This window comes from Manacus candei, unplaced genomic scaffold (genome assembly GCF_025592945.1).
Source record: "Manacus candei isolate 608988 ecotype Guabito, Panama unplaced genomic scaffold, ASM2559294v1 h1tg000015l, whole genome shotgun sequence".
Lineage (NCBI taxonomy): Eukaryota > Metazoa > Chordata > Aves > Passeriformes > Pipridae > Manacus > Manacus candei.
In genome coordinates, this window is record NW_026138063.1 from 7,968,946 (window position 1) to 7,995,732 (window position 26,787).

At 36.5% G+C, this 26,787-nt stretch overlaps 2 long non-coding RNA genes across 2 annotated transcripts in view; one reads left to right on the forward strand and one right to left on the reverse strand.

Moving 5' to 3' along the window:
- Nucleotides 1–26,787, forward strand: part of LOC127468409 (uncharacterized) — a 284,645-nt gene that overhangs the window by 154,949 nt on the left and 102,909 nt on the right. The window lies entirely within an intron of this gene.
- Nucleotides 19,966–22,452, reverse strand: LOC127468410 (uncharacterized). The gene is made up of 3 exons (XR_007903559.1): nucleotides 22,268–22,452; nucleotides 20,744–20,899; nucleotides 19,966–20,168 (listed from the first exon to the last, which is right to left on the reverse strand). It is a non-coding gene; the product is annotated as an uncharacterized LOC127468410 (long non-coding RNA).

The following is a 26,787-nucleotide window of genomic DNA, read 5'->3' on the forward strand; positions in this document are numbered from 1 at the left end:
CAAACCAATTCTCTGGTCACTTTTTGAAAACAAAAGCTGCTACTATCTGCTGAATAAGTCTGATCAAAGATAAACACTGTATGTAGCATATCTTTAAAGGGAGACCAAAAAGAAAAAGTTAAACCAAAATAGGCTATATTTTCAATGAAATGAATAAGTAAAGCTGACTAACAAAATGTAGACTCAGGGTGCTTAGAATTCTATTTTCTTAGAGAAATGGATTGATAAGTAAGCTTTTATTGCAAAGATCCTTATTGCAATAGGTCACTACTCCACTAGACAAAGGGGGTAGGTGCAGATCATACATTTGAGAAGGATGGCAGGTCTCATGTCACTGTCCTGTGTGAGTCATTGTGCTTTGTCAGAGCTCCCAAATAATAGGAAAGTTAACGGAATCCTAAGTGTTGAAAAATTGTTATTCAAAAATAGAATCCTATCACTTTCTCTGGTGGACTGTTTTGAGAAAATATGCCAGAAAAAAAAAATAGTTGCTCCTCAGTGAATGAAGAGATTTAACTAAGGATATCTTGGGCAAGCCTGGGGCCTGCTGTGCTCAGCTTGCTGTGTCCAGTATGTAGGGAGAAATAGAGGAGCAAGGCAAGCATACAAGGATATTTCTGTAGTGTATCCTCTGAGCTTCCACCATTTGGTAGGGTCCTACTGAAACTGTTTGATGTCTGTGTTCAACAGCTGTAAACTTTGGGCAATAGTCTATACTCTGGGAAAGACAAATGGGTCCTAAAATGTGATTGCTGGCAGATTCCTCAGACTGGTGTTTCAGAGGAACAACTTTAGCCGTGAACTGGGTAATTACATTTCAGACTTTGGTCAAGAACATTTCTGCTATCATTTATCTCTTGTAGTTTAGCTCTTTTGAGAAACCTGAGCTCTACAATCATCAAAGTGTGGTCAGTTTTCATCTCCACGATCTAAGGCTCTTGTTTGTAATGCTGAGAGTTTAGTATTGCCAGTGTAAAAAGGATCCTGAACTACGCTGACCCACTTCACTTTTTCAGAGAGAGGGAAACTTTTCCCCTCTTTGTCACTGGGCCGATATCTTTCAATACATACTAGGTGTTTTGGAAGTCCCCCTTTGTATCTTTTAGTACTTATAACTCCATTCTTGCCACTGAGAGAGATTAATTTGCATGAATTATTTCTAATAATTTCAATAAGACTAGGACTTTACCCTCTTTGGGCACTGTTGAATTGGATTCATGGCTGTAGCTGCCCCAGTCTTCATGATAATAATCAGTTGTTAGTGGCAGTTAGTCATTATATTGTGGGAATGAGAAAGCAGCTGTAATGTTTAAATATCATGATTATAAGGTTAGTAGTAGTCTTTCATGATTTATGCAATTATGTATAGGTACAATGACATGTGCTTCATGTCAGCAATATGAATACAGATAAACAAAAACGATGTGCCACATACAGATATAGTGGCTTTTGTCAGCTTTTATAAACAACTTTCGTTGTATTTCATAGCAGGTGTTAATAGTCAGCATTTTACAACTTATCTTGGTACACTTAGAGTAAGATCATTTCATAGTCCTTTACTGTCTCACTGGATCAACTGGATAATCTTAGCACTGGCATTTCTCCACATTTTGAACACTTGGGAATTGACTGTTAAAAAAGTTTTCTGTCTGTCCTATCTATACTAGTGATTGTCATATTATGACTCACTTAATGGTTGACAATGGGAAATTAAAGGAACTTACAATTTCTATTAATAACCTCTGTGAGATCTTGTATACTGTTGCAGTGCTTCAAAATCTCATAGGCAAAGCTGGAACAAAAAAATTTCAAATGCAAATGATACCATTTACCATTATGGAGGAGTAAAACAAAAAACTAAAGATTTATATATTTTGAAATAATCATAATAAAAAAAGAAAATCCAGAGGTAATTTAGAGGTCTCCACTAGAATTCATTGAGGACAACATCTCACTTTCTTTTTACAAAAGAATCTCCGTAAGGTCTCTAGTGGGGAAAAAAAAAAATGAAACACCAAACCAAATAAAAGCTTAGTTTTTCCAAAGCAAACTTCTGTCTTATAAATCCTGATTTTCTTTTTTTTTCCGTAAGTGCTGAAAAAGCTTTGTTAAATGAAAAATTAATGTTGCCCTCGTGAAAATATATGGGCTTTTCACCAAGAGCTAAATTTTTCTCAAGCTTTTGGAGACATGAATCCTATGCTATAGCCTTAATCTAGATGTTTTCATTCCAACAAAACTTTTTGTAATAGAAGTAAATGTTACTGATGGAAAAAAACACATAATTTGGGTTTCTTGTTAAAATTTCCAGCTATAGCTGTAATTTGGAAGAAGGATACCTTAATAATATACCTGATTGTTACTTTTCTCACTTTGCAGTTAAGGATTTATAAAGTGATGCTGAATACTTTATATTCCTTGCAGACTCAGTTTTGTCACCTGTAAAATGATTATATTCTCCACTTCTGTAAAGTGCTATGAAATGTTATTATTTACTAAAATAATAAATCATATACATTTGAGAAGTTGCTATACTTTTATTGTCATAATCTGTATGAAAATAAGGTAACTCTAACTGATATTTTGGCTTCAAAATTTGACTCAAGAATGGGCTCTACATTGTGTGAAATTATCTTTTTTGGTAACATTAAAAAAGTATATTGAAATAGTCAGGGAAAAAAGACATTTTTGAGATATTATTGCTTATTTACTTTCTTGAGGTTTAACACAATAGAAACCAGTATGTAGTAAATTATTACAAGGTACAACTGAGAGAAGAAAAATAAAAATATTGGGGAGTTTCCTTGTTATATTACAGTATATAATTTTTAATTCTGCTTACAATTTGGCATACTCTTGTTTAGGAGTATAACCTCACTTTATAGCACAGGTAATTAGCAAATCTGTACACTCAAAAACTCAGAGTATTTAATAAAATGGCTCTAAACTATATTTCCTTGTAATTAGAAGATGTACACTGTTAATGTAAAAGTTCTTCAAAGTATTACTGAGAAAACTGGACAACCTTTCAGTCTCCCACACTGAGTTACGTTTACCTGCATTAGGTCTTGCCTCTCAAGTCATTTTTAATTGGATATGAAGGAACTGGTTACGTTTACTTTAGGTGAGCATCATTAGTTAGGCGATACATTAGTAACATTTCCAAGTTTGTCAAGTTGGAGGTTTATGTTGTTATGTTGTTTACTGTTGTAAACAATACTGCACATTAATCTCATTCCTAAAATTAATTGGAGTGTTGATACGGGTCATGCCTTTAGCAGCATCTTTCTCCAAGACTGAAAATACCGTGTGAGATATGTGTTTAATTTTTGCACAGTGTGTTTTTACTGAAGCATAAATATAATACCCAAGTACAGTCAGAGGCAGTCTGGCCGTGGTGCAGACTGTGCCATGGTGTTGTTGATCCCAGTTGCTGAGGAGCAGTAACAGATTATGAAATGTGTCTGTGAGATGTAACAGATGATCTGTGCACGTTTTTCTGATGCATACTGTGATAGTGTGATAGAAGGGCTCAACTGAAGCAGATAAACTCATTTTTCCAATGACATTTTCGACTTGGGGGTTGAAGGAGGAGAGCCCTGAGTTGTAAGACTAGAACCCCATTGCTGTGATAACAGTAAAATATACAGTAAAATCTGAGCTCAATCTGTCACTGTAACAAACATTCACCAGTCGCGGAGCATTTTCCTTGCAATCCCAGATCAACGTATCTCTCTGGTGTCACTAACAGGGTCTCACTGTTTAGAGTGATGGTTGGCTCGAGCCAGCCCATCCTTACATGTGGCTTTCTGCTCTCTTAGGGTCCAGTCCTGCCTGGCAGTGAGTATCCTCAGCTCCCTTTGATGATTTCAGCGGGAGCTGGAGGACCTCACAGGAGGATACTTGATGCCTTGCAAGATCAGACACTGATAATTGAATCAGGCAAGACAGTGGTGCAAGAAAATTGTTTCCTTTCCAATTTTACTCTGCTGAAGTCAGACAGATTTTCCACAGCATGTTTGTAAGTGCCCAGGGCCAGATCCTACAAGATAATACTGAATTTTTGCAGTTGTCATTTGCTTCATTAGGAAGTGAGGGCCCTCATCTGGTTGCTGGATTGGGCCTGTTTTATTATACTTCATTATTTCTTACCATAAGCAAAACTGTTATTTCTCTCCAAATATACTGAAGCAAGTGTTGTTTCTTGCAAAGATCACAGATCATCTTCAGAGTTGAACAGTAAATGACAGTAAATGACACTACTGACTATGTAGTACCAGATATTGTTACTCATAAATAAAGTTTCACATGCACTTATAAAGTAGCAGAATTTAGGCAAATTATAACTCCAAATTTTGCAGATTTATTTAAAATAGATGGATGGTAAATGCTTTGAAATAGTAATATGCTGGTTAAAATGAAAAGGTTGATGTAAGAGTGAATTAAATCACATAATTTTCAGCATGATCTTTCTAATACAAATGGAATTACTATAAATAGACTGTGGTTATATTGTCAAGTAATGCGTTCAGTTATGCCAGACTAATAACTCCTCAGCTATGTATTACTCTACATTGTTTTAATGTCAGTAAATGTTCTAATCGGCTCAGCTGTAGCTTGTGGACATAACACAATGGCTGACCATGAAAAGTACATTTTAACTTACCAGTTTTCATTTAATGTTTGCATTTTTATCCTCTATATAAGATATAGCAATGCTTCTAATAACTTTTTCCCCTCTAACATATCTTTGCTAATTCTGCATGGTAAAACCATCTGATTTTCCAGTGTCAAATGTTTTTTACTTAGTCTTTCATGTATGAACTTGGCAGTTAACAACTGAGAACTTGGTGATGATGAATAAGGTTGCATATTTTCAGTCTTCTCCCTCATTGTCTTTTCTCTCTAACCAAGACTCAGCAGGTGAGACTTCAGTCCACCAATACAAGGCTCTTTTTCCCAAAGAATTATCTTCCTGCCAGCTGTGTCCTACTTTCAAAGGACATGTGAAGCCATTCTGGAACTTGAGACATGAGTGATTCGAAGGAGAAGAAACCAGAAACTGCCTCTGCTGTGATCATTACAAATCACTCATGAATGAATGCTCGGAGATACTTAACCCCTGTATGACTTCATCAGTTGTTCAAGCATTAATTCTGCCAGTGCACTGATGACTTTATTCACAGTTTGCAAAGAGCATATTGAAGCCCTTAGCTGAAGTGATTTAGTCAAGGCTGTATATTTGACCATGCCAGAGATAATGTTAGATCCCAGGAGCTCCTGATTCTTACACATAGGCCTTTATAGTAGTAGAAAAAAAGGACTAATGACTGAACAGACATGTGGAAGACTTGCAGCCCTCTAGGAGAGTTAGCCAAACATAATGTAATATGGACCACTTTGAGTCAATATTGCATGGAATAGTTATATGACAAGATCTTTTTCCCTCCTGGCGCCATAAATGCTAACAAAGCTGTTGGCACTGGTATTAATTTCTGGTATTAATTTATCTGCTGGAACAAGGTGTGGTAAATCTTGTAAAGAAAAGACATTCCCAGCTTGAAAGCATATTGTTGTGTTTTTCCTGGGAGGACCTGCCTTTCTCATATAAACTAGAGGGCCTGGAGACTTCTAGGGACTCTTTTTTTTCAGTTGTTGTTTTGGTTTGGGTTTGGTTTTGGGTTTGTTGTTTGGTTGTTTTTTTACTGTGGTAAACTGAATGGAAAGATTCAATACAAGAAGCAATAAGAAATGAAGATCAGGTGGTTCTGTACGAGAAAACTACAAGATTGAAAGGAGCAGATCATTATATGTGAACTGGGAAAATTATTTATGTATTAATGTATATGATTTGAGCCAATGAGAATTTACTGGCTTTTCCAGCAATAGACAGTCTCCTCCTCCCTTCCTCCCTTTCCAAGCTCCAAAACAATTCCATCAATATTGGAGCATAGAGGCAATGGAGGAATGGTAGCCAGTGTTCTAAGTGAACCCCCAGAAGAGCTTGATGAGGCAGCCCTCAGTCTGCCAGAGGTGACTGTGCAGTGAGGTGCCCCCAGACAACTCAGAGGCTGTATTATCTGCTCATATGATCCTAAGTTTCCTGATTATCTATGAACTCAGAATATCTGCAATTCTTCCTCCATATCACTTATCTTTTTGTTGTCCCCAGCTGATAATGCCTGTCAGGTTTTTCACATTACCATAAACTGAAGTTGCTTCATTTTCTTTTGTGAGTGAATCCCACAGTCTTCTCTCTCCTTGTTTACCAAACAAGTGGTCTATTCCCATAGAAAAATAAAATAAAAAGCCAAACCAAAAAACCCCAAACAAAACAAAACAAAAACTAAAATGCATGCCTTCATCTCTAGACAACCATGGCATTTTCCTCACAATCATTATTTCATCTTTCCCACTTTTCTTCTGTCCAAGATATAATTCTATTTACAGTATAAGATATTTGGGCTTGGTTTTGCTTACAGAAAGAAATATGTTATATTTTTGGGTGCTGAAAATAAATTACATACTAGTGCTATAAAATTTTTCAGTGCTGTTACAATGTGTAGCTGCTTTGTGTACATCCGAAGGAACCAGTTCTGTGGTGGATTACCTTGGCAATACTCTCCTTCTCCCTTTAAGTGCTGTCTTTATTTACACAGAGTTTCTTAAAATCCATATCTTAAAAATCCTTTCTGAAATAGTCAAAAAACTACTTGATAATCATCAGGCTTGATAAGGAAATATATCTTTGTAAATATTCATATGGCATTAATAGTTATATAAGCCTACCTGCCAATGCTTAGATTAACTACTTATTTATATACATCTAATCAATAGAGAATCCCATCATCATAAGCAATTCAGTTTTTTTGGATCTTCATAATTTTTGAAAGACAAGATGAACTATTCCAAACACAGAATGATGTGCCATTATTTGCTGTATAATGCCTCTGTACTTGGCGTTCCTTTGGTTTTATATTTTATGTTGTACCAAGGGCTTTTCACCGTAGAAACTGTCTTTGAGTTATTTGCATCCTTGGCTTTGGGTCCGAGTGGATTCCAGCTGGCGGTATTTGTGTTTCCTGTTTATTTGATTTAGCGTTATTGTCGATATTACTGGAAGTAGATTTTGTGCTACTGCAATGTGTAGTAGAGTGGAAAATAAAGTCATAAACATGGTAGATGGTAGCCTCAAATGCTGCTGCTGGTGGGATTGAATCAGTACTTTGAAATTGGGTGTTTTGCTCTGGAAATACTTTTTTCAGCATTTACATGTGAAACAGTAGCTTTTCCATCTATATATATTCTTTCATCCTGTGGTCATGGACAGGCCGAGAATATGAGCTACTTGGCCTTTCAGCAAAAGATGTTTCTTGGAGTATGAAGGGCTTTGTGATTTATTTATTTATTTTCTCTGACTTGGAATAGGATCCCAGGCAATGTTGATGTGGCAAAGATCTGGGGCACAAGTAGTCAACTTCTGCATATGGAAAAGTCTTTGAATGTATGTATGTGGATGAATAGACTCTGAAACCTCCAGCACCCATGGACTGAAGTTCATGGAGTTCATTTGTGCTCCCTGTGGATCAGGAGTAAAGATCTACAGTCCATCTGCCAGCGAACAAAAGCATTTCTTATTTTGCACTGACATAGTTTCTCTGATAATAGGTCTCTTAATAGCATGAATTTGTAAATCAAAACTACAGTAAATATATCAACGGTACAATACTTTCCATGTCTAAATAAACAGGGTTTTTTCACTTTCACTTTTATCTTCAGGATGTCAAGCAAGAGATTAGAAGGCAATTTTCAAACTGAAGGGGGGGAGGGGAACCATGATGTTATTCTGCAGAAGTTATTTGATTGCTCTTCATAGTCTTTTCATTACAATTGGCATTTAGAAACTCAACCACACATGCCGCTCCACACCTTTCTACATGATACTGTTTCTTCCTGTTCCCCTTATCTGTAACTGTGATGATGCACAGCTTTCTCCTATTTCTTTCTTGTGGGTTTGTGCAGTTTCTTGATGTTTGTGACAGGCCACGATAGGGGAAGCTTTTATCACTGTGGGGTTTGGAGGCCTCAGTAAATTGAAAATTGCAAATGAAATCCACTGGGCTTGAATTCATCAGCTATTATGTCAGATGACCTTTGGCAGCTGCTGATAAAAATGAGAGAATGTTAGCTCTGATCCAATTTTCAGCACTAACCATTCCTTTTCAAATCCATTCACAGTCAGGCAGCAGACACATGGGAAGTGAAAATGATAGGGTTTCAAGAGAGCTGCATTGTGTTGCAGATTAAGATTTTCTCCCCCTATTTCTAGAGGTCGGCCCCCAGGCCCCTGTCTGGTATCTACCTATTGTCCAATCAGTTTCAATATCTGCTTTAGAGGACATGTTAGCCATCCTTACAGATAAGTGCTTACAGGAGAAAATGTTGGACTTAATAGTTTTGCTTAGGAGGCATCAAGGGTCACAGTGTACCAATATTGACTGGCACATGTTAGTTTAATCTGACATTCTTAGGAATGTGACACTAGATTCTTTCGGAGTTGTTGATCTCTGAGATTTTTGTTCCAGGTCTAGGTTTTATAAATTTTATTTTCCTGTAACTGTTTATATTCATGAGCCACTGATATTCATAAAAAAGTCTGCCATAGCTGGGCCTAGGGGGCCCTCACCTTGTATCCCTGTCTTATGGGTTACATAAATTATGAAACCAGAGCTGCGTGTTGGTTCTGTGCTCTTTCTTCTTAGAGAAGACTGGGAAGATGTAGCCATTTTGTCTTCACTTGTACACTGTGCACTGTGGAAAATTAAATAATTAAGGTTTCAAACCAAAATTAATGTAATAAATGTAATTTTTTATCTGGGCTAGATGTGAATTTTGACTTCAAAGGTCTTGGAGTTGTGCAGCCCCTCCCTCTGCCTTTGGCTTCCTGAAGAATGAGTGCACTCAGCACCTCCAGCAGTTGCTCAGGGGCTCAAGGGCTGAACCCTCATTCAGAATGACCTGTTAAACCAACATAATGTCAATGTACGTGTCCCACTCCCATCAGCTTTTTCTACCTAGTTTAATAAGGAAAAGAGTGAAACTGTGGGCTCTGTTCCCTTGGAAAAATACTGTATGTCATTAAAATTTAAAAGTTTTAGAATAGTACCTTCTACTGCTTAGTTCTTCAGTTTTTACAGAGGCATAGCTCCCATTGAATTCCCTTTTTAGAAGGCAATAATGATATGTAGATTGGACTTGTTTGGACAAGAATTCAAAAATCAGATTCCTTGACTGATCACACTGTCATTCTTCAAAACATCACTGCTAGGTCTTCATTGGAAAAGGTATTCCTAATATTCTTACCAAAATGTTTCAGAAGTACAATGCCATCTTAAAATTGCATACATTTTATATTTAACATTTTTACTGATTTCTTTAGCTAGAATGTGAATAAATATTCAGTGGCTTGGCTGAATAAATAAAAAATTTAAGCTTAATTTATATCTTAGGGTAAAATTATTCCAAAGAAATTTTATATTAATATTACTAAAACCTAAGTGCCGATTTTTAGAATAAGTCTAATTAAATATTAGAAATATTCTAAATATTAGAATAACTAAAGTTTCTAAAGGTTTAAATAGCAGAAAAAATATACTTGCTTCTGTGTAACTATTGGTGGTCTAAAAATTGGAGAACGAGAAACAATCCCACTGTTTTAAAGATTAATCTGGAATACACATGAGCAGCATGCTCATTAAATTAATGCTAAAATAAATCTTATATAGTTACATTTTACTTATTTCTCTATATCACATAGAAAATCATTTCAGTTATAAGTCTAGCTGTACCCTTTTATTGTGGGCAAAAGGTATAGTTGAATCAAAGTAATCACTTATTTTGCATTATTATGTTGTCATATTTTCCAAATTGTAATCTTAAGACATAAAATTTTCATAGCAATCAGTATTATCCTTAGGTCTATTCATATCTGAATTCTTGGGAAATCTGACCGCAGATCTGAACTTTTCCTTCCTTCTCTGTCCCTCCAGATAAAAGAATAGAAAAGTTCTGTCTCCATTTTCTTCCCCATTCCCATGAGTTTCTGACCTCTGCAATGGTATCTCTTAACACTTTATAGTTTTCCTATCCCGAATAAGGAATATTCAGGAAATCTCAACAAAGCTGAAGCATCTGTCTGTTAAATATGTGCTATACGAGAATAAGATTTTTTAAAAAATAAAATTCATTTCCTGGAAGCAGGTGTTTACCAAACCAGGCCCGGGCTGGTTGGTGGTCTGGAGAGGGCTTTGGTTTCACTGGTGTTTGTGCCTGTCCCCAGGTGCTCCACGATTGTGGCTATTCACAGTGTCCCAGGAGGTTGACTTTTCTTCTAGGAGTCCTAGAGTATAAGGAGCTGCTGCTAGTCATTCATTCATTTGCTTTTAAGCATCATTATAAACTTCCTATGACCGTGTTCTTTTATGAGGAAAAATTGGAATTTGTTTGGGTAGAGGAAAATAGTGATATAGGTGAGATTTGGATGACTTCTTATGTATCTCTCAGCTGAACCTTGTTGCTCACATTTTAGTTTTGGTCTTTAGTAAGTCAAGGAATAATGCAATTGGAAACTGTTGCTTGGACTTACAGTCAGAAAAGACAACTTTATGTGATGCTTGCAAAGCATGTGTTGGGTACAGTTGATTTAAACCACAGCTATGTCTACTTTCAAAACAAATACTCAATTTCAAAAGCTATTAAAAATGTTCTAACAAAATTTAGCGTGATTGTTTGGAAGTTATTCCAGAAAATAGAGAATGCAATAATGCCAACAGGTTTTTGTTTGGTTGTTTGTTTTGGTTTTTAATGAGGTTTAGATGGATTTCATTTTTGGATCTATATTTTTCTCTTAAACATTCCAAGACATCTTAAGGTGTTTAGTAATTTATTAAAATATATGGCATTTGAATTTTTGTATTCTAGTACTTAAAATTGAATGCTTTTTTCTACCAAAGTTTTACTGCTAATATTTTGTTAGGTAAACTATCCTTAAACAGTATTAAAAAACCTTTCCTTTAAATCCTGTAAACCCGTTCCAGCAGTATGTTTAAAATGTGGTGTTAATAATTGTGGCAACCTTAAAAAGAGTTTTGATGAAAGTGAAGGCAGTTCACATTAAGCATCCAGTGAAATGCAGTCCAAAATGTGTTCGTAACCCACTATGTTTCTGAAATAACAAGGATACATAGAGGGCTTGAAGCACCTCAAGTGACAGAAGAAATGTATTTCTCTTTGAATAAACAATGGTTTCTGTGCAGAATTGTCTAAGGAGTGTCTAGTCCTTCCCTATCCATCACCTCCCTGGCCAGAGCAGTGCAAGGACCGGCTCAGGGACCACCTTCCCTGTTATGTCCTGTTTCTTTGTGTCTTCTCTCAGGCTTCTTGTGTTCCTGTACAACTTGTGGACCCAAATTGGCTCCTAATATTTGCAAAGTTTTATAAGTCTCAATGCTAAGAGGTTATATCCATCAAAATATGGGTTGGGATTTGTTTAACTTTCTGTGTTTTACATATATTAGTGATTTTAAAACAAATAGTTAGTAATTGGTTAAGTCTAATTATAATCCAAGCAACATTAGTTTTTTTATTTCTTTGGCATGTTTTTTTTTATAGTGTGATTGTAAATGAAGTTAAAATCTAATGCTGGACATGCATTAGAGAAACTATTTAATACTGCACCCACATCCTTGTGTTATTATACAACAAAGTTTTGAGAAATCCTTGGTCAGAATGAAATCCAAGTGCTACTTATTCAAGAAACATGTAATGAGAAAGAATAGAACATTTATCCTGCTTAGTTTACAGCTTAATTAAGTGGAAAAAAAAGAATTAATGGCAAAGAATAGTGGTGGAGAGCAAAACAAGCACATAAATGTGCAGGCACGCATAAAATCTTTTTAATATTTTTTTACATTTATGTATATATAAATGTTGTTGTTCTAAGCAGGTGCTGTGGTCAGGAGAATAGGTGAAGAACATGCTTTAAAATAGCAAAAGCCTATATTTTTGCCTGATCCATCTTCCTGATTTGTTAGAGGACCTTTTTCAATTTGCAGTTTGATTTTGTCTGATGTTTATATGTCGTCATCTAAACATAAACACCAACCATATGGCAGATAAATACTATTTTATTTTTGTTTTCTCAGCTTCCATTGATTCATGTACTCATTTTCATAAAAATATTGTTTCCTAAAAAGGGTAGTATAATCAATATTTGTTAAGTTAGTGTTTCAAAGCATTAGTCATTCTCCCAGATGACTTTTTCCTGCAGTGTTCAACATGACTCACTTCTGGAAAACCCATTTCATCAACCATGCTTTTCTCATCCTGGTTTTGAGAAAATGAAGTTGTTTGAAGAATTATAAAGAAGTATCATTTGGGGAGTATTTATCATATGGAGGTTGATGTTTGTCTCCTCGGGCTCTTTGCTGCTTAGGAGAAGAGCACTAGATGTGTGGATGAAAATCCAGAATAATTCACTGAAGTCAGTGGCATTATTCCAGGGCATGTTGGTGTAACTAAGATTAAGTTTTGGTCACTTACTGTTTCCTGTGTTTTTCACAATGTGAGACGTGCAGTTGCCATTTTAATAATCCTGCATAAAGTCACCAGGAATTTTGCCAGTGCCATGTCGTGTGTCTGCTGTACCATTTCTCATGTGTTGAACTGCTGACTCCATCGATGAGCATTTCGTATGTGCAAGTCTCTTTTTAAATGATCCATCAATGATGACACTTGTATTGAAGCTTGTAGAGCAATTAATGCTGCTGTTAAAGAAAATGTATTTGCATCTCTTTAATAAGGACATCTGGGGGAAATGCTGATCCTTCTGTTTAAAAATCTTTCCTTGAATGTTCAACGTCAAAGGTTTATAGGCAACGTTCCTGTATGTGCAGATGGAAAAGATACAGAAAAATACTAAAACATGCTAAAATCTGATTTTGTCTTGGGAATGACCACTCATTCAGAATTAGATAATATATTGGACTTCCTCTCTTTACTTGAATTAGTTAGGAGTCCTTAAGTTGGACATTAGCATATATGGAAACATCCTTTCTTATGGAAAAATCACAAATGGGAAAAAATGTTATTAGCTTCCTAGATATTTATTCCTTTGTGGAAAGAATATCACTCTTAAGATGGAAAATAGTAGGTTGTTCAAGAAGTTTAAGATTCTCGGGAGTTCTGTAGATAAAGTAGGCAGCCATCTGACAAATACAGAAGTTTGGCAAAGTTTCTGCCCCAGAGGTATTCCCTTGGCTACCTTATCACAGTGGTATCATGTATTCCTGCAGTGTTTACTTTCTGTGGAATTTAGGTGTATCCACTCATTCAGATTTTCTCAGAAACAGAAGGTATGACCTTCTACATGCACATGTACTTAAAGGCTACTACTGACAGTGAAGCAGACCAGTGGGTTCCCACCTCCCAGAGGTTTTAGCCCCTAAGGAGTATCAGTAAAGTCTTGGGAACAGGAGAGCCTGTACCAAAACTGCTGGGTTTTCTTCCTGATTTCTCCCTGTGCGGTTCAGCACCACAGAAACAGCTCTGTAGCATTTTGTAAACTAAAAGACATGGTTTATAGCAAGCTGTCTTGCTGAAATTATCAAAATTGTTGGATGGTCTGTAATTATAATTTTCTATCTTCATCAGGTGAATTGCATGGGGTTTTTTTTCCTTTAGAGGATGCAGATGCTTTGCAAATGACTCCTGAAAAGGAGTTGTACAAAGGAATCAAGTTAATATCTGGGAAGTCTTATGCGTATGTGATGCTGATATGCTGGTAAAATTACATAGTTAACAGTGTAGGAACAAGTGCAAAAAGCTAAGATGTCCCACAATACAGTTCAATGATCAGTAATTTTTATTTCATTTTTAAAGTGGTAGAGATGGTGACATGAACAGAAGAGAATGAGAGCTATGCTTGTTCCTCCTGTTCTGATTTTATGCCAGTTGTCCTTGCTCTCTTGTGCTGCAAATAGCTATGAAAATAGATGTGGAAAGCGAGAAAGATTTCTAACAGATTTCTAAGATTTGTGACACTAGCCTTCTCTGACAAATGTTTTTCCTCACATTTGGGAATGAATGGAAGGAGAGCAGTTTCCAAATACTGTAGATCTTGGTCAAGATCATCTGCAATTGACTGTAATTTTTTTTAGTAATTCTTTGTTGCTCTCATGTGACTTACAAGATAAGAAAAGATTTGCTTTTGAATTCAGTGATTTTGTTTCAGACACGCATTCTGTGTGAAATTTGCTAACGTATGTTCTTCAGAGCAGTGAATAATCTGAAATTCTATTATGAAATTTACTACTCTAAAAGTTTTGGTGAACTGTTACAAAACAAAGGCATATCTGTCTTGAAGCCTATTTGTGATTGATTCATAGACTGAACAGTGTGATTTACAGTGATATTGAATTGTAATCTCAAATTCATTGTATTTAAATTGAGTCAGATAATTCATCAATGGCTGATTTCTTAGTAAAATTTGCTTTGGTTTTTTTTTAATCTTATTCTACTTAAAAGAATGGATGAGAATTACTTGCTAAATCAGATTTGCAACATATTAAGTGAAAACTAATGACAAGGTTTGTAATTTACAGAGGAATGAGTAATTCCTCTTCTCCTAGTCTCAGACCTGATTAATTCGCTATGCTATTGTCTTCTCATAGTTTCCATTTTACTTTCTTTTTATAATTTTTTTGAAATAACAAATTGTTTCAAAGCACAGCAAATTAAAGCAAATTGATCCCTTCACTTGAGTTTTATATCCATCCTTCATTTTAAAGAATAAATTTAAGTTTCTGTATATAGAGCTGGTAATAGATTAAATTTCATAAAATTACATGAAATATAGGATTGAAAGGTGCAAAATCGTCTTAAAAAATTATTAACAAATTCTGCATAATTTTTGAGTCGTGTGTTGGCTCTACCCTTGGTTCAATAAAGTGGTAATGCAATTTCCAGGTAGTTAGCCACTTCCTGTAGGAAAATATTTAAGGGGTTTTTTTTATTATTGTTAGATTTTTTATACTCCCTGAAATTGTTTCTCTGTGTTATTATTATTTATCAGTAGAGAGCTTTGCAAGGTCTCATTCTGCTTCAGTCAAATGCTGTAAAAAATGCATAGTGAGCCTGGCAGCTGGGAGTGTTGATGCCACACAGTGTCTCTCTATCAGTGGCATCTGGATGTGGGGTTGGCCTCCTTCCTGGGCTGTTGGCTCACTGCACTGCTGCCTATTCAGATGTATCTGTACTAAAGCATAATAAATTTACATATGTTTTGCATAAAGCTTTCAAGCTATTACTTCTGTGTCTCAGTTTGCTACGGTGAAGATTAATCAGAAGACAAAAGTATTATACCTAACAAACTGTTATCCACAAAGTATATTTTCATCTCTGTGCATTTTTATAAAAGGATTGCTCAGGGCTTTTGCATTTCTGGTGGAGGAATAAATGAAAATGGGGAATTGAATGACACATTGGTAAAAAAAAAAATAGAAATCATGTTTTCATTAATTTTAGGCTGGAGGTTATTCCCATCTTCGTTTTGTTGTTAAAGAACAAATATTAGATGTATTTAAACTGTTATTCAAGTTTGGGGCTTATGGAGCTACTACTCATGTTGCTTTCTCCTTAAGTTCCTCCAGTGTCCTTATTTCAATAAGGATGACTGGGAAGTTCACGGCAAATTGTTTCATACTGGGAGGTTCTCAGGTGAGCTAAATGCCACCCTTTTATGAAGCCCTTCCCCACAGTCATCTGCACCTGAAAGAAGAGCTTGTGGAACATTTTATGCTTAAAAGCAGGTTTGAAATCGATTAGACCAAGAAATGAAACCCTTTTTTTCTGCTGCTATTATAAAACGTGGGGGTGGAAAAAACCATTCTGTTGGTTGACATGGATGTATGGCTGTGGGTCTGCTAGGAAAAGCAACAGGTCAGTTCCATGTGTTAAGGGGTTTCCATTAAAGGTTCAAATGGTTGGAATATTTTGTGCTGTAGGCAAGGATATATGTTGTTATTTCCCTCCAGGAACTGACATGAACAGTAGTTTCTTTGCCTTTTTTTTCCTTCTCATGTTTTCTGATGTGCTACATGATACAGGTAAATCTTTGCATTTAGGATGTATTTAATGACAATTATTTAATTACTTCTGGCTATATCCAGAAATTGTTCTGAGGAAAATAGTGAGCTTTATTTTTCTAACAGACCAATCTTAGTGCTTAACATAGCTGAGCTGTCATGTGGACAGAGTGATGTATTAGGTATAGATGAGCAACTACTGGATTCTTTCACATGTACCTGGGAAACTCTGAAGTCATTACTTGTGATTTGTTTTATTTTTATTTGGCCTGGTAAAGGACTTGTTAGAAGAAGGCAGTGACATTATATCATGTTTAGAGTTTGAGAATAACATTGAATTGGTGGCAAAATCTGCATTTACTAGCATCTCTGAGTCTTTTCACTTTCTAATGCATGCCTTTTTGTATAAGAATATGTATTTTACCTAATCAGCATATCTGTAACCATGCACGAGGATGAAAAATGTAGTTTATGCTATCCAAAGAGTATCCTGATATAGCTCTCTATATCTATTTGGGAATCTATTAGATACTACTGTGCTGAGCATAGAGCAATCACTTAAATGGATAACTTTCATGCCCCATTATTACAGGAATTTTGTAAGTCTAAATTAATGAGAATGAAGTTGTCCTTCAGAAGAGATTCATGCATCTTTGATGGTGGAATGAAAGGAATTCTTATTTCCCATAGCAGTCAGGTATATGTCATAACCACTGACATAAGAAACAAAACTTTCAAGAGTTGATTTTTGGAATCACAGGCTTTGAAAATTTATCTCTATAAATATATATGTATATTTATATAATATTTATGGTTTTATCAATGTAGGCTCGTGTAAGTGTATATTTAAGTACCTTGGAAGAATATTTGGGAGTGCTGCTATGAGCTGGACATGGAACAAAGTATTTGTGACTATTCTAAATTTGCCTGCAGTTTTGAACTCCGCTAGGTCATCTCATTGAAACACCATTTTGAACTCTGAAAGCACAGAAGAGAAACAAACATACTAGATTAAAACACTCTTCCAGTGTTGTCAGATAATTACCAAAAAGAAAGTGCCTGCACTGGAAATATCAATAACTGTAATGTGCGAGATTTGTTAAAACACACAAACTCGCTCTCCACTGACTGTCACTAATATTTATTCGTCCAGTGACTGTTAATCACACCAAGTTTACAGTCCCGTGTAGCACCTGTCACAGGTGTTGATCATTAATCAGCTATTACAGCAGTTTATTCTGCTGCTGACAACTTGCAATTTTCTACTGATTCAGCTAGTTTGTCAGGTGGGAATTATGGCATAGCACATGTGACAAAACACATCACACATTTCTCTCTCTCTCCTCTCTCTCTCCCCCCTTCTTTTTTTTTCCCTTTTTTTTTTTTTTTTTTTTTAATTTTCAGGCTTCTCTCTCTTCCTCTCTCTCCCCCTTTTTAGACAAACAATATCTGGGAACTCAGAAGTAATAAGGCGGAATGTATAATTAATTACCCAGCTTGCTCTAATTAGGGATGAATAAGTTGTGTCCCTCTCATCATCACAAATGTGGTGATGGGTAATACCAGTTTATGCTGTATTAACTGCAAATATGCAATCCTTCTGAGAGCACTTTTGTTGATGAATTTGATGAATGTGACAATAATTAGCAGAGACAGATGAGAGCTAAATTACTACTGACAATGTAATGCTATCCCGCTCGAGGGTCTGAGAACGTGGCAGGCTAACATGGCAGGGACCGGGGCCTCGTTTCTAATTAATAGTCGACTTTTTTTTTTCTTTTTTTTTTTTCCTTTTTTTTTTTTTTGCCAGTGGGGAAAAAAAAAGGAGGAACGGTAATTGTTTTCGTCAAAGGCTGCAGGGAGTTATCAGGGTAATAAAGTTAATTAGCAGAACAAACATCCTTTCACTGCCTTACCAGATTGAGGAAAAGAGGGTAATTCAAACTGCAGAAAGATATGACTAGATGAGATGATAAGGAGAAAAATTTTACACAGGAGGCTAACAGAGAAGAATCAATTTTTTTCTTCATTTCTTTTGGCTTAGTCCATGGAAAGGAATTATACATTCTCTTCTTTCAGCTCATAAAGTTGCTTATGTAGAAAACTTCATTGTTATGATTTCTCCAATGGATGGGAAATGAAGTTAAGAAATATCATATTACATTGTTCCATTTTTTCAGGGCCTTCCAAATAGCAATTGTTTTGTTACATTATGTGCAATTTCCTTTTTATTAAAGTGACTTTTCCTAATATCCACGGCACTGTATTGATCTCGTAATGTTCTTCAAAAAGAAACCTGTTTTTACTTCGTCTCCAGGTCTTCAATGGACTCATTGAGTGTGGCCATTGTACTAGGTTCTGAAGTAGCTAGCTTAGAGTTTGAATTAGTTGATGGATTTCTTTGAGCAGCATTTCTTTTACTATCCTCTAGTGTAAGTATGAAAAGAAAGTCCTTGTTCCTGCCAGCGTTAATGCATGTGACTAGCTTTATGCATGAGTAGTCCCATTACATTGGCCTCCATTCAGTTACTTGTACACATAGGCAGGGCCAAGGTCCAAAAGGAGAGAGTCTTTCAAAAATAGTAACATTGAGGTTTTTAGGTTACTTAGGATGGCAGTCCTTATTCTCATATATTTTCACTGATGTTACCATTTCTCCTGCAAGATTTTGGCCTACCTCCATGGTATGGCTGGCATCATACTCTACTCTGTTAGCACAAGCTAGATGCAGATGTGGGCTTCCAGAAGCCCAGAAGGTTTTGTAAACCCAGAGGAATATGTGGAAATAAAAATGTGTTCATATGATAAGGTATTGGAAAAAATAGTAGAAATACCAAACCAGGGTGTGTCAGCTGCTTTGCAATGTCTGACCATGTTCCAGACTTTACCATCTGTGGTAAACAGGAGGTCAGTCAAAGCAGTCTCCTGTCCAGAGAGACATAAGCAATCTACCTTGCATTTACTGCAAAAGAAAAACAAAAGGGTAAGTGGTAACTAAAGACCAGTTGGTATCCTGTAAGTTTACAGCCAGTGATATAATGTGCTGCTGTCTGCACCCTTGGTTACAGCCACTGCATTGTCCTTTCAAGCCATTGTGAAATACCTCTGACAGAGATGGTTGGTCTCCTCCTGGTACAGGTAGGGGACTGCAGTGGGAGAGTTCATGTAAAGACACTGTGAGCTGCAGGGCTCTTTCTTCCAAAGAGAAGGAGATTCTACTATCTTAGACCACAAACAAGTGAAACAGGATCCTAAACTGGGGGTTGATCCAAGTCTGCTATTTTGGTTCATGTGATGGCCACAGTATAACCAATGCAAATGAGAAAGCTCTGTATTTCCACTGCCATGCATCCTCTCCCTTCAACACAACAGAATGACCCAGAGATCAGGACTAGGAAAACTCCTGGTGAAATTGAGTGATTTGAGTATTCCTGTGTGACCTAAATTCCTTAGGTTGACCTTTGAAGAGAGTTTCCCATGAACTTTTCTCATACCTTAAAAAGACTCAACTTCTGTAATCAAGTACTGTCTCTTCTATGACACTTCCTGTCTCTAAAACTGACCTGAGCCAACCTTTTCTCAACCATTACAGTCAGTGATTTCTTTGCCCTTCTACCTCTCTCTGTTCATCTCTCTCCTATTTTAACTTCCTTTTGCATTTTTCTGGCAGCTATCAGGCAGTGATCTGTGCTGTGTCAACAGTGCTGGCAAATGCAATTATTGTCATTGGAAGAATAAATCAGTTTCATTTTTAATCGTATTGGTGACACTTCTATATTTATTAACAGAACGTGCAAAGTAGAAATAAAATACAGAACAGAGATTAGATAATGTTTTTGTCATGGTTCGTTAAGCATATGTTGGCTACTGCAAAGGGCTGCATATTTTAATAGGTGCAGAACTGGAATACTGGACTCTGTCAGTATTCCTCACTGGGCGAGGCAGCGAGTAAGGAGCTGTTCAGGATCAGATGCTTTCCCACAGTCCTGCCTGTTCTTCATTTACAGTCTGTGTAGGCAAAACTCCCTATCAGGAGGTAAACGCAACAAGCTGTAAGCAAGGTATAACCAAGCTACTAAGAAAGAACTGTGGATTATATCCTTTAATAACTCTTCACTGTAAGCATAATAAATTTATTATTACAAAGCTGTAGGATTGTGTATGCCATATGTTTACTTTCTGTCTTCAAACTCTAAATGATCAGTGGAGAAAAATCTGTGACTCCAGTGGCCATAGTATTTTACAGTCCCACAATTTAAGCCTGACTTTAACATTATCTAAGCAATTTAAAATGTTCTATTTGCAGAAGACTCTCTGCTTCTGACAGAGAGTTTCTCTTACTGCAGTAAGAGAGTAGTACTACTCTCAGTACTAAAGGCAGTACTGAGAGTAGTACCAAGATATTGTAGTGTTCATTTTTAGCTTCTTCCTCAGTGGAGCTCCTGGACACATCAGCACTTAACCTGAAGTCTTACCTGTCTGTGCAAACCAACTTTTAAGATCATCCAGTTGTGCCTATCTTTGAAACCCTTCACAGCTTTGTCCCACACCACCCTGAAGCTTCCTGTCCATGTGCTGAGTCCTGCGTGACTGTGCCTTACCCTTTTTAGCTGCTGTTTTCCAATCACATCCACTTGTTTGCCCATCAGTTTCTCATATGCAGAGTGCAGCTTCTTCTCCCCGGCATCTATACATGAAATACTTTATTCCTGATACTATGAGAAGAGTCCCTTCCCCCTCTGTACTTGTGCTGCTTCCTTCAAAGATTAGAGAAAACAGGACAAATATGGGTTTAATATAACATGATTATCCAAATAGTCAGCTACCACCTCAACCACTCTGTATTTTGTCTCTTTCTTTTCAATATTCCTATGTCTTTCCATTATAACGACCTAGAGAAAGGAACCATGTGCTTTTCTTATTGAAAAGTGCCCAGAGAGCACCGCTGTGTGTGCTGGCAGGTCAGCAATAACCGAGAGAATACTTTAGCTCAGTAGAATTTTTCATTTGAGAGTGGGAAAATGCCCTGTTATTTCATTCTTGTTTTTCCCCTCTGGCTACCACACTTGACACTAACTGATTTTCTACATGAAAAGGGATAGAAGAAACCATCCTGTCCAAATCAGCTTGATATTATGGAGTTCATTGGTTACTATAGCTGTTCCTTTTTCACCTGGCTCATGAAGGGAGTATCTTATTGTGCTTATTGATCAGGGGTGCTTTGTAACCACGGGTGAACTGAGTTTCCACTTTTAAAATCAGGTGTATGTTTAAAATGTGAGGAAGTTGGAGATATCTCAAAATGTAACAATCAAGCATTTCTCAAAAGAGACTTTAGAAATTAGCTGAACATACATTAATTAATAACTTTACCTCTACTAGTAGTTTGTGGATTTTTGACTGTTTACTCCAGTGAATAGGGTTGTCCACAGGGTACAAGACCTTGCTGTCAATCTTAACTCAGATGACTCAGATGATTATAATTAAATGAGCCTGAAGGGCTCAAATATTTTTGATTTTAATGATAAAATTATTTAAATGTTCTTTCGTGCGACTGAGGTTTTGTAGTGCTGTTTAAGGAAATCACAGCACTGCCTAAAATCATTTAAAACTGCATGCAAACAAATATTTGTACACAAGGTGGTGATGTTAGCAACCAGCTTCCTTTTATTAACACACAATAAACAACAACATATTGTTTTGGCTCTGAGGTATCTTCAGCTAATTTTGGATACTTGTATAAGGACAGATCTGAAATGTTAGCAAGAAAACTGTGAATTGGCCTCAAGATATCAGTGAAAGAATAACTTAAAAAGTCTTCATATCTTACAGAGTTTCTCGGTTTTTTATGACATAACTGCACCATGAGAATCATATAAAACTTCAATGATGGTAAATAATGATGGTAAAAGCAACATATATCAGAAAAGGTAGCTAATGCAACCTTTTATTAAAGATATCTTTCATATTTAAAACATTTCTCATTCTACAGCTAACTGGTTTAAAAATAGCAGCAGTTAAGATTGGCTGAGAAGGAAGTCTTTCTTTTTAAACTGACATGGAACAAGGGTAGAGCTAAAACCAAGGAAAGGGGTAATAAATAATGACAACAGATGTTTGTAAACCTTTTGCTCCTGTGTTCACTGTTTCCATGTGTTTTCTTGTCTTGATGTGCTGTCAGCCTCCTCTCACCTGGGACTAGTGATATCTTATCAAAGCCTAAGCAGTTCCTCTTCACAACAGGCAGATAATAGTGCCTTTCAATTTATCATACTAGAAGTCTAAAAGAACCATGGGAACGATTGGTCAGGTGACAATTTGATGGACAGTTTGACAGCCCTTAAAGCATCATGGGAAATGGTTGTCACCTGATTCTTCAGAGCAGCTGGGGAGATAACCTTCAGCATGACAGGAAAAACAAAAATCTGAATATTTGTGTAGGGTTTGCTAACAGCCGTAATGCTCACTTAAGTGATAATGGGGATGAATTTAGATTATTTGAAATGGAGTTATCTGAGCTGGGATCTGTTTAGCCTGTGAATGTTTTTGACACCTCTAACTGCTTTTCAACACTTTTATTCAACGTAATTCTTCCAACAGAGGTAGTGTAAGGAGTGCAGATCGATTATTTGGTTTGTATTTTGTCAAACTCTCCACGCAACATGTGTGTTGTCTGCTAAATGAAATCAGAAAAACAGAACTCCTAAAAAATGTTGAGTCTTGCTTTGTACCTTATTGTTCTGACTACCCAAAAAATCATCATTTCCTCGTTGTGAAATACACTGTATTAGTGTAAACCAGGCAAAAATTGTTTAAGTATTTGTTTTTTAGCTCCAAAACCTGGATACGTGCCACATCTGTGATACATTAAACCAATGTAGAGATCTCACCATTGTCCTCCAAGAAGAACAGAAGGAGTTGATGGGTGGGTGGACTTAGGGGAAGCCTATAATGTAACTAAACTGATCAGTGCAGTCAGGAGTATATCCACTGGAAACCATTCCTATACTAACTGTAAAATTACACAGCTGCTTTGAGCAAGTCGTGGAGGTTTCTCACCTTTCTTTTTCTGTTTCTGATTGTTCCTTCATCTGTCCAACCAAGATGCCATTGCATTCTTTCACTCTTCTCTCAGTATCTCTGATGCCCACCCTGCCTTCAACCATGTTTGCCATCTTCCATTTCCTTTCTCTCAATGTCTTTGGTTTCAAGGTTTTGAACAGCTGAGCTCTTCTTGCAGCACTTTTTTTTCCATTTCTTTATCTCCATTTTCTCTGTTGCAGGTAAATGACAGGTACAACTCCTTCTGAGTGCAGAACCTTGTTCTATGGAACTTTCATCTGGTATAATATCCTACTTTCTTTCCACTTCAGATTCCCTCTTTGGAAACATACTTCAATGTTTTTTTATAATGAAGTTTGTAAACCACATATTTCTTTCACAAGAAGTCATAATGGCAACACTGTTATTTACTCTCTCCCCTGCTGAGGGACAGACTGTATAGACATATATTTATGATCACTGGCTGACACAGAATAATGCATAAATTAAGTAAATAAGAGGGATTTTTTTTCAGCATTAAATTGATATTCTGTCCTTCTTATCTTTGCAGAGGCAAATTTTAATATATTGACAAAAGTTTTAACAAGCTGCAGACACTGTGTCAGATTTCTGCCACCAGAAATTTCAAAATTTCATTCAGAGCATCTTCAGTATTTGTAATGTTATGCGGAATGTATTCTTAGTTAAATTATAAATAAAAACAATGATGCCCAGACAATTTTATGTATTTTCTATTTTAACTGTCGGTAAAATTTATGTATTCCATAAGCTGAAGCCAGTTTTATTATTGGGATTGCCGTTTAAAAAGAATAGTTTAGGATGTGGCTGTGTGAAATCATGCATAATGTGTCTCCTCACTCATCCCACTCTACACTGACTGAATTTCAGCAGAGCAAGGTACGAGGTAATTGCGTGCTGGTGGTGCCTGTGGATGTCCACAGCACTCAACGATACACTGGCTTTGGGCAGGCCATGGCAGATGGTGTGTTTGGATGTGGGTTTTTCCAGATGAAGGTAGAGAACTCTCTCTTTAGGCTTTCACAGCTTGCCATGTAAATGCTATTGTTCCGGTCAGCTCTGATTTATATCCAAGGCTATGGTAAGATAAAAAAGGGCCCTTACCCTTCTGTCACAAACTCGTCTTTGTTGAACTTTCTTTTGTCAAATAGCTCATGCTCTGACTCATCTTTTTCAATACTATGCTTAGTTTCAGAACCCAGTATTGTTTTCCTTAAAACATACTTTAATTGCACAGTTAATATTTCCTGAGTAAAAATTGCAAGCTTACTATCTGCTTTAGATATTTTAGATCATATAATAGATTTTGTATCATTTTTGCACAGTGATACTGGAAGAATCATCTAAGTCAGGCTTTTCTACATTGCCTTTTTAAATAATGGTAAAATCTCCTGCTGAAAATGAGTTTTACAAAATATCTCTAAGTTTATGCACTGCTTCTGCAGAATGCAAGTTGCAACTGAAGGTTTTTCCTTCTGTATTTTTGCAAACAAACAATGTGGTTGTCAGAGAACCTAATCAGTATTTGAACTGACAAACAACCAAACAAAAAAGGTATTTAGCCGGGCCTCTGATTTCCCTAATGACAGAATATACCCATCAAGGAAACTCAGTAGCAGCTGCTCCATTGTGTTAAAGATTTGAAGATGTCTTCGTTTTGAAAAAGTTTGGAGGGTTTTCTTTACTTTCACCAGAGAATATGTAAAGAGGCATTTTTATTTCTTTTTGGTGTGGGAAGAGAGAAATCAGTTGATTAGCCAACTTAATACTGCTTTTTGTGCCTCTGTATACTGGGCTCTTCAGTTTCAAGACTACATCTTGTGTGTCAGTTGTGACCAGATAATTGCTGATAACAAATACAACTTGCTCACTGGACTTTCACATAACATCCATCTGGAAAAACTCTGACATGCATCTCATGGAAAAGAGGAGAATCCTCATCTAGTTATGGGTAACAGTTTATTTCTTATGCTGTTAACTCACATCCTCTCTACATATTAATTATTTTACTCCAACTGCTTTTATAATTTAAGTCCATAACATCCATTGCCATAATGTGATGAGGCTTCCAGGTGGTTCTGATGAAATACGTAAAATATTTGAAGGTCGAGTGAACATTTAGATCTGTTTTTCCCTTGGGGTGAAAAATTGATCTTGTGCTAAACAAGATAGATATTGATAAGAACACTGATATTGAGTCCAGCTGAAATCAATGTTTCCTCATAACTGACTGCAGAATTCTTTAAGTAACATCTAAAGGAATTCAGTCATAAAAATGTGAAGACTTGAATCATCAGGGTAGACAGAAGTGGTGAATTGTAAAAACACAGTGAATGATTTGAACAAGAGGGAATCCAGGATAAGCCAAAAGTAGTCAATAAAGCTGAGGCAGGGGAAACAAGAAGTAGTAAGGAGAGTGAAACAACAGATTAGAATGGCTTCAGTGAAGAACAGCTGTGTTGGCAGTAATAAGAATAAAAATCCCAAGCAAAATTTGGAATTTCGACTGGGGCGAAAAAGTGTACCTGTCTGTCACAACCCTCTTCCTGGAATTTTACCCAGCATTCTAGTTACTTTGTCTTCATTGCTTCCATGTGTTATGAAGACATGGACAGAGACTTCAGAACTCCTTTTATGTCTCTTTCAAATTGGCAGCAGTATCTCATATCCAAAAGAATCACTCTCCAAAGTAGTCTGGGGGAATGATGCCTACAATGGCATCAGCAGTTTAACCAGAAAATGAAACGGGATTTCTGTGTTTTGTCATTGTGTCATAAGGAACAGTTCTGAGATTGTGTCATTTGTAGTTCATTGACAGAATTAGATATGCTTGTATTCAGTTGCTGACGGTGGCTTGCTGTATTCTGAATGGCTCTGGAATGAGAGGGAGGATTCTCAGTTACGATCTATGCAGCCACGATATCTGCAGTATTGGTGGCACTTAGGATTATTTGGAGGAGAAACGGGAGTGCTGTTCATCAAATGAGGTACTTGACCACTTAGTCACAAGTGCTGATGATTCCTTATAACACTTTTACCAGTCAAGAAGAGTGTAAGTAGGATTCACGCATCTTGGATGTGTATCGTTTAGAATATTTCACACTTGGTGAGTGTTCTGAGCTTTAGAAAGAAGAAAAGAAGCAGCATTTGTTTGCTGGCATAGGATGCATCTTCACAAGAGGAGCTTTGTGAGTGTATGTATCTACCTGTTCTTTTTTGAGGTACTTCACTGCTGCTTTTCAGTGTTTGGTGTTTTGCTGGTGACCTGTAGGCACTTATCTCCACGATGAAGCATTGTCTACCACAGACAGCTCAAAGGACTTGAATTCATAGTATGGGTAAGAGTTGAGCTATGAAACAATAGGGCACAGGTCTAGGCATGTCAAAGCTCACAACTTCCTCTCTATTTTGGTCTTTGTTTCCTATTGTTGCTGTCAATGCCCCTGCTTTTCTCTCTTAATCTCACATATATTATGAGAAAGCAATATATATATACATATGTGTGCCATATAAATAGATATACAAGTCCCCTAGGTATGGATATGAGAAAAAAAATAGTATTTAT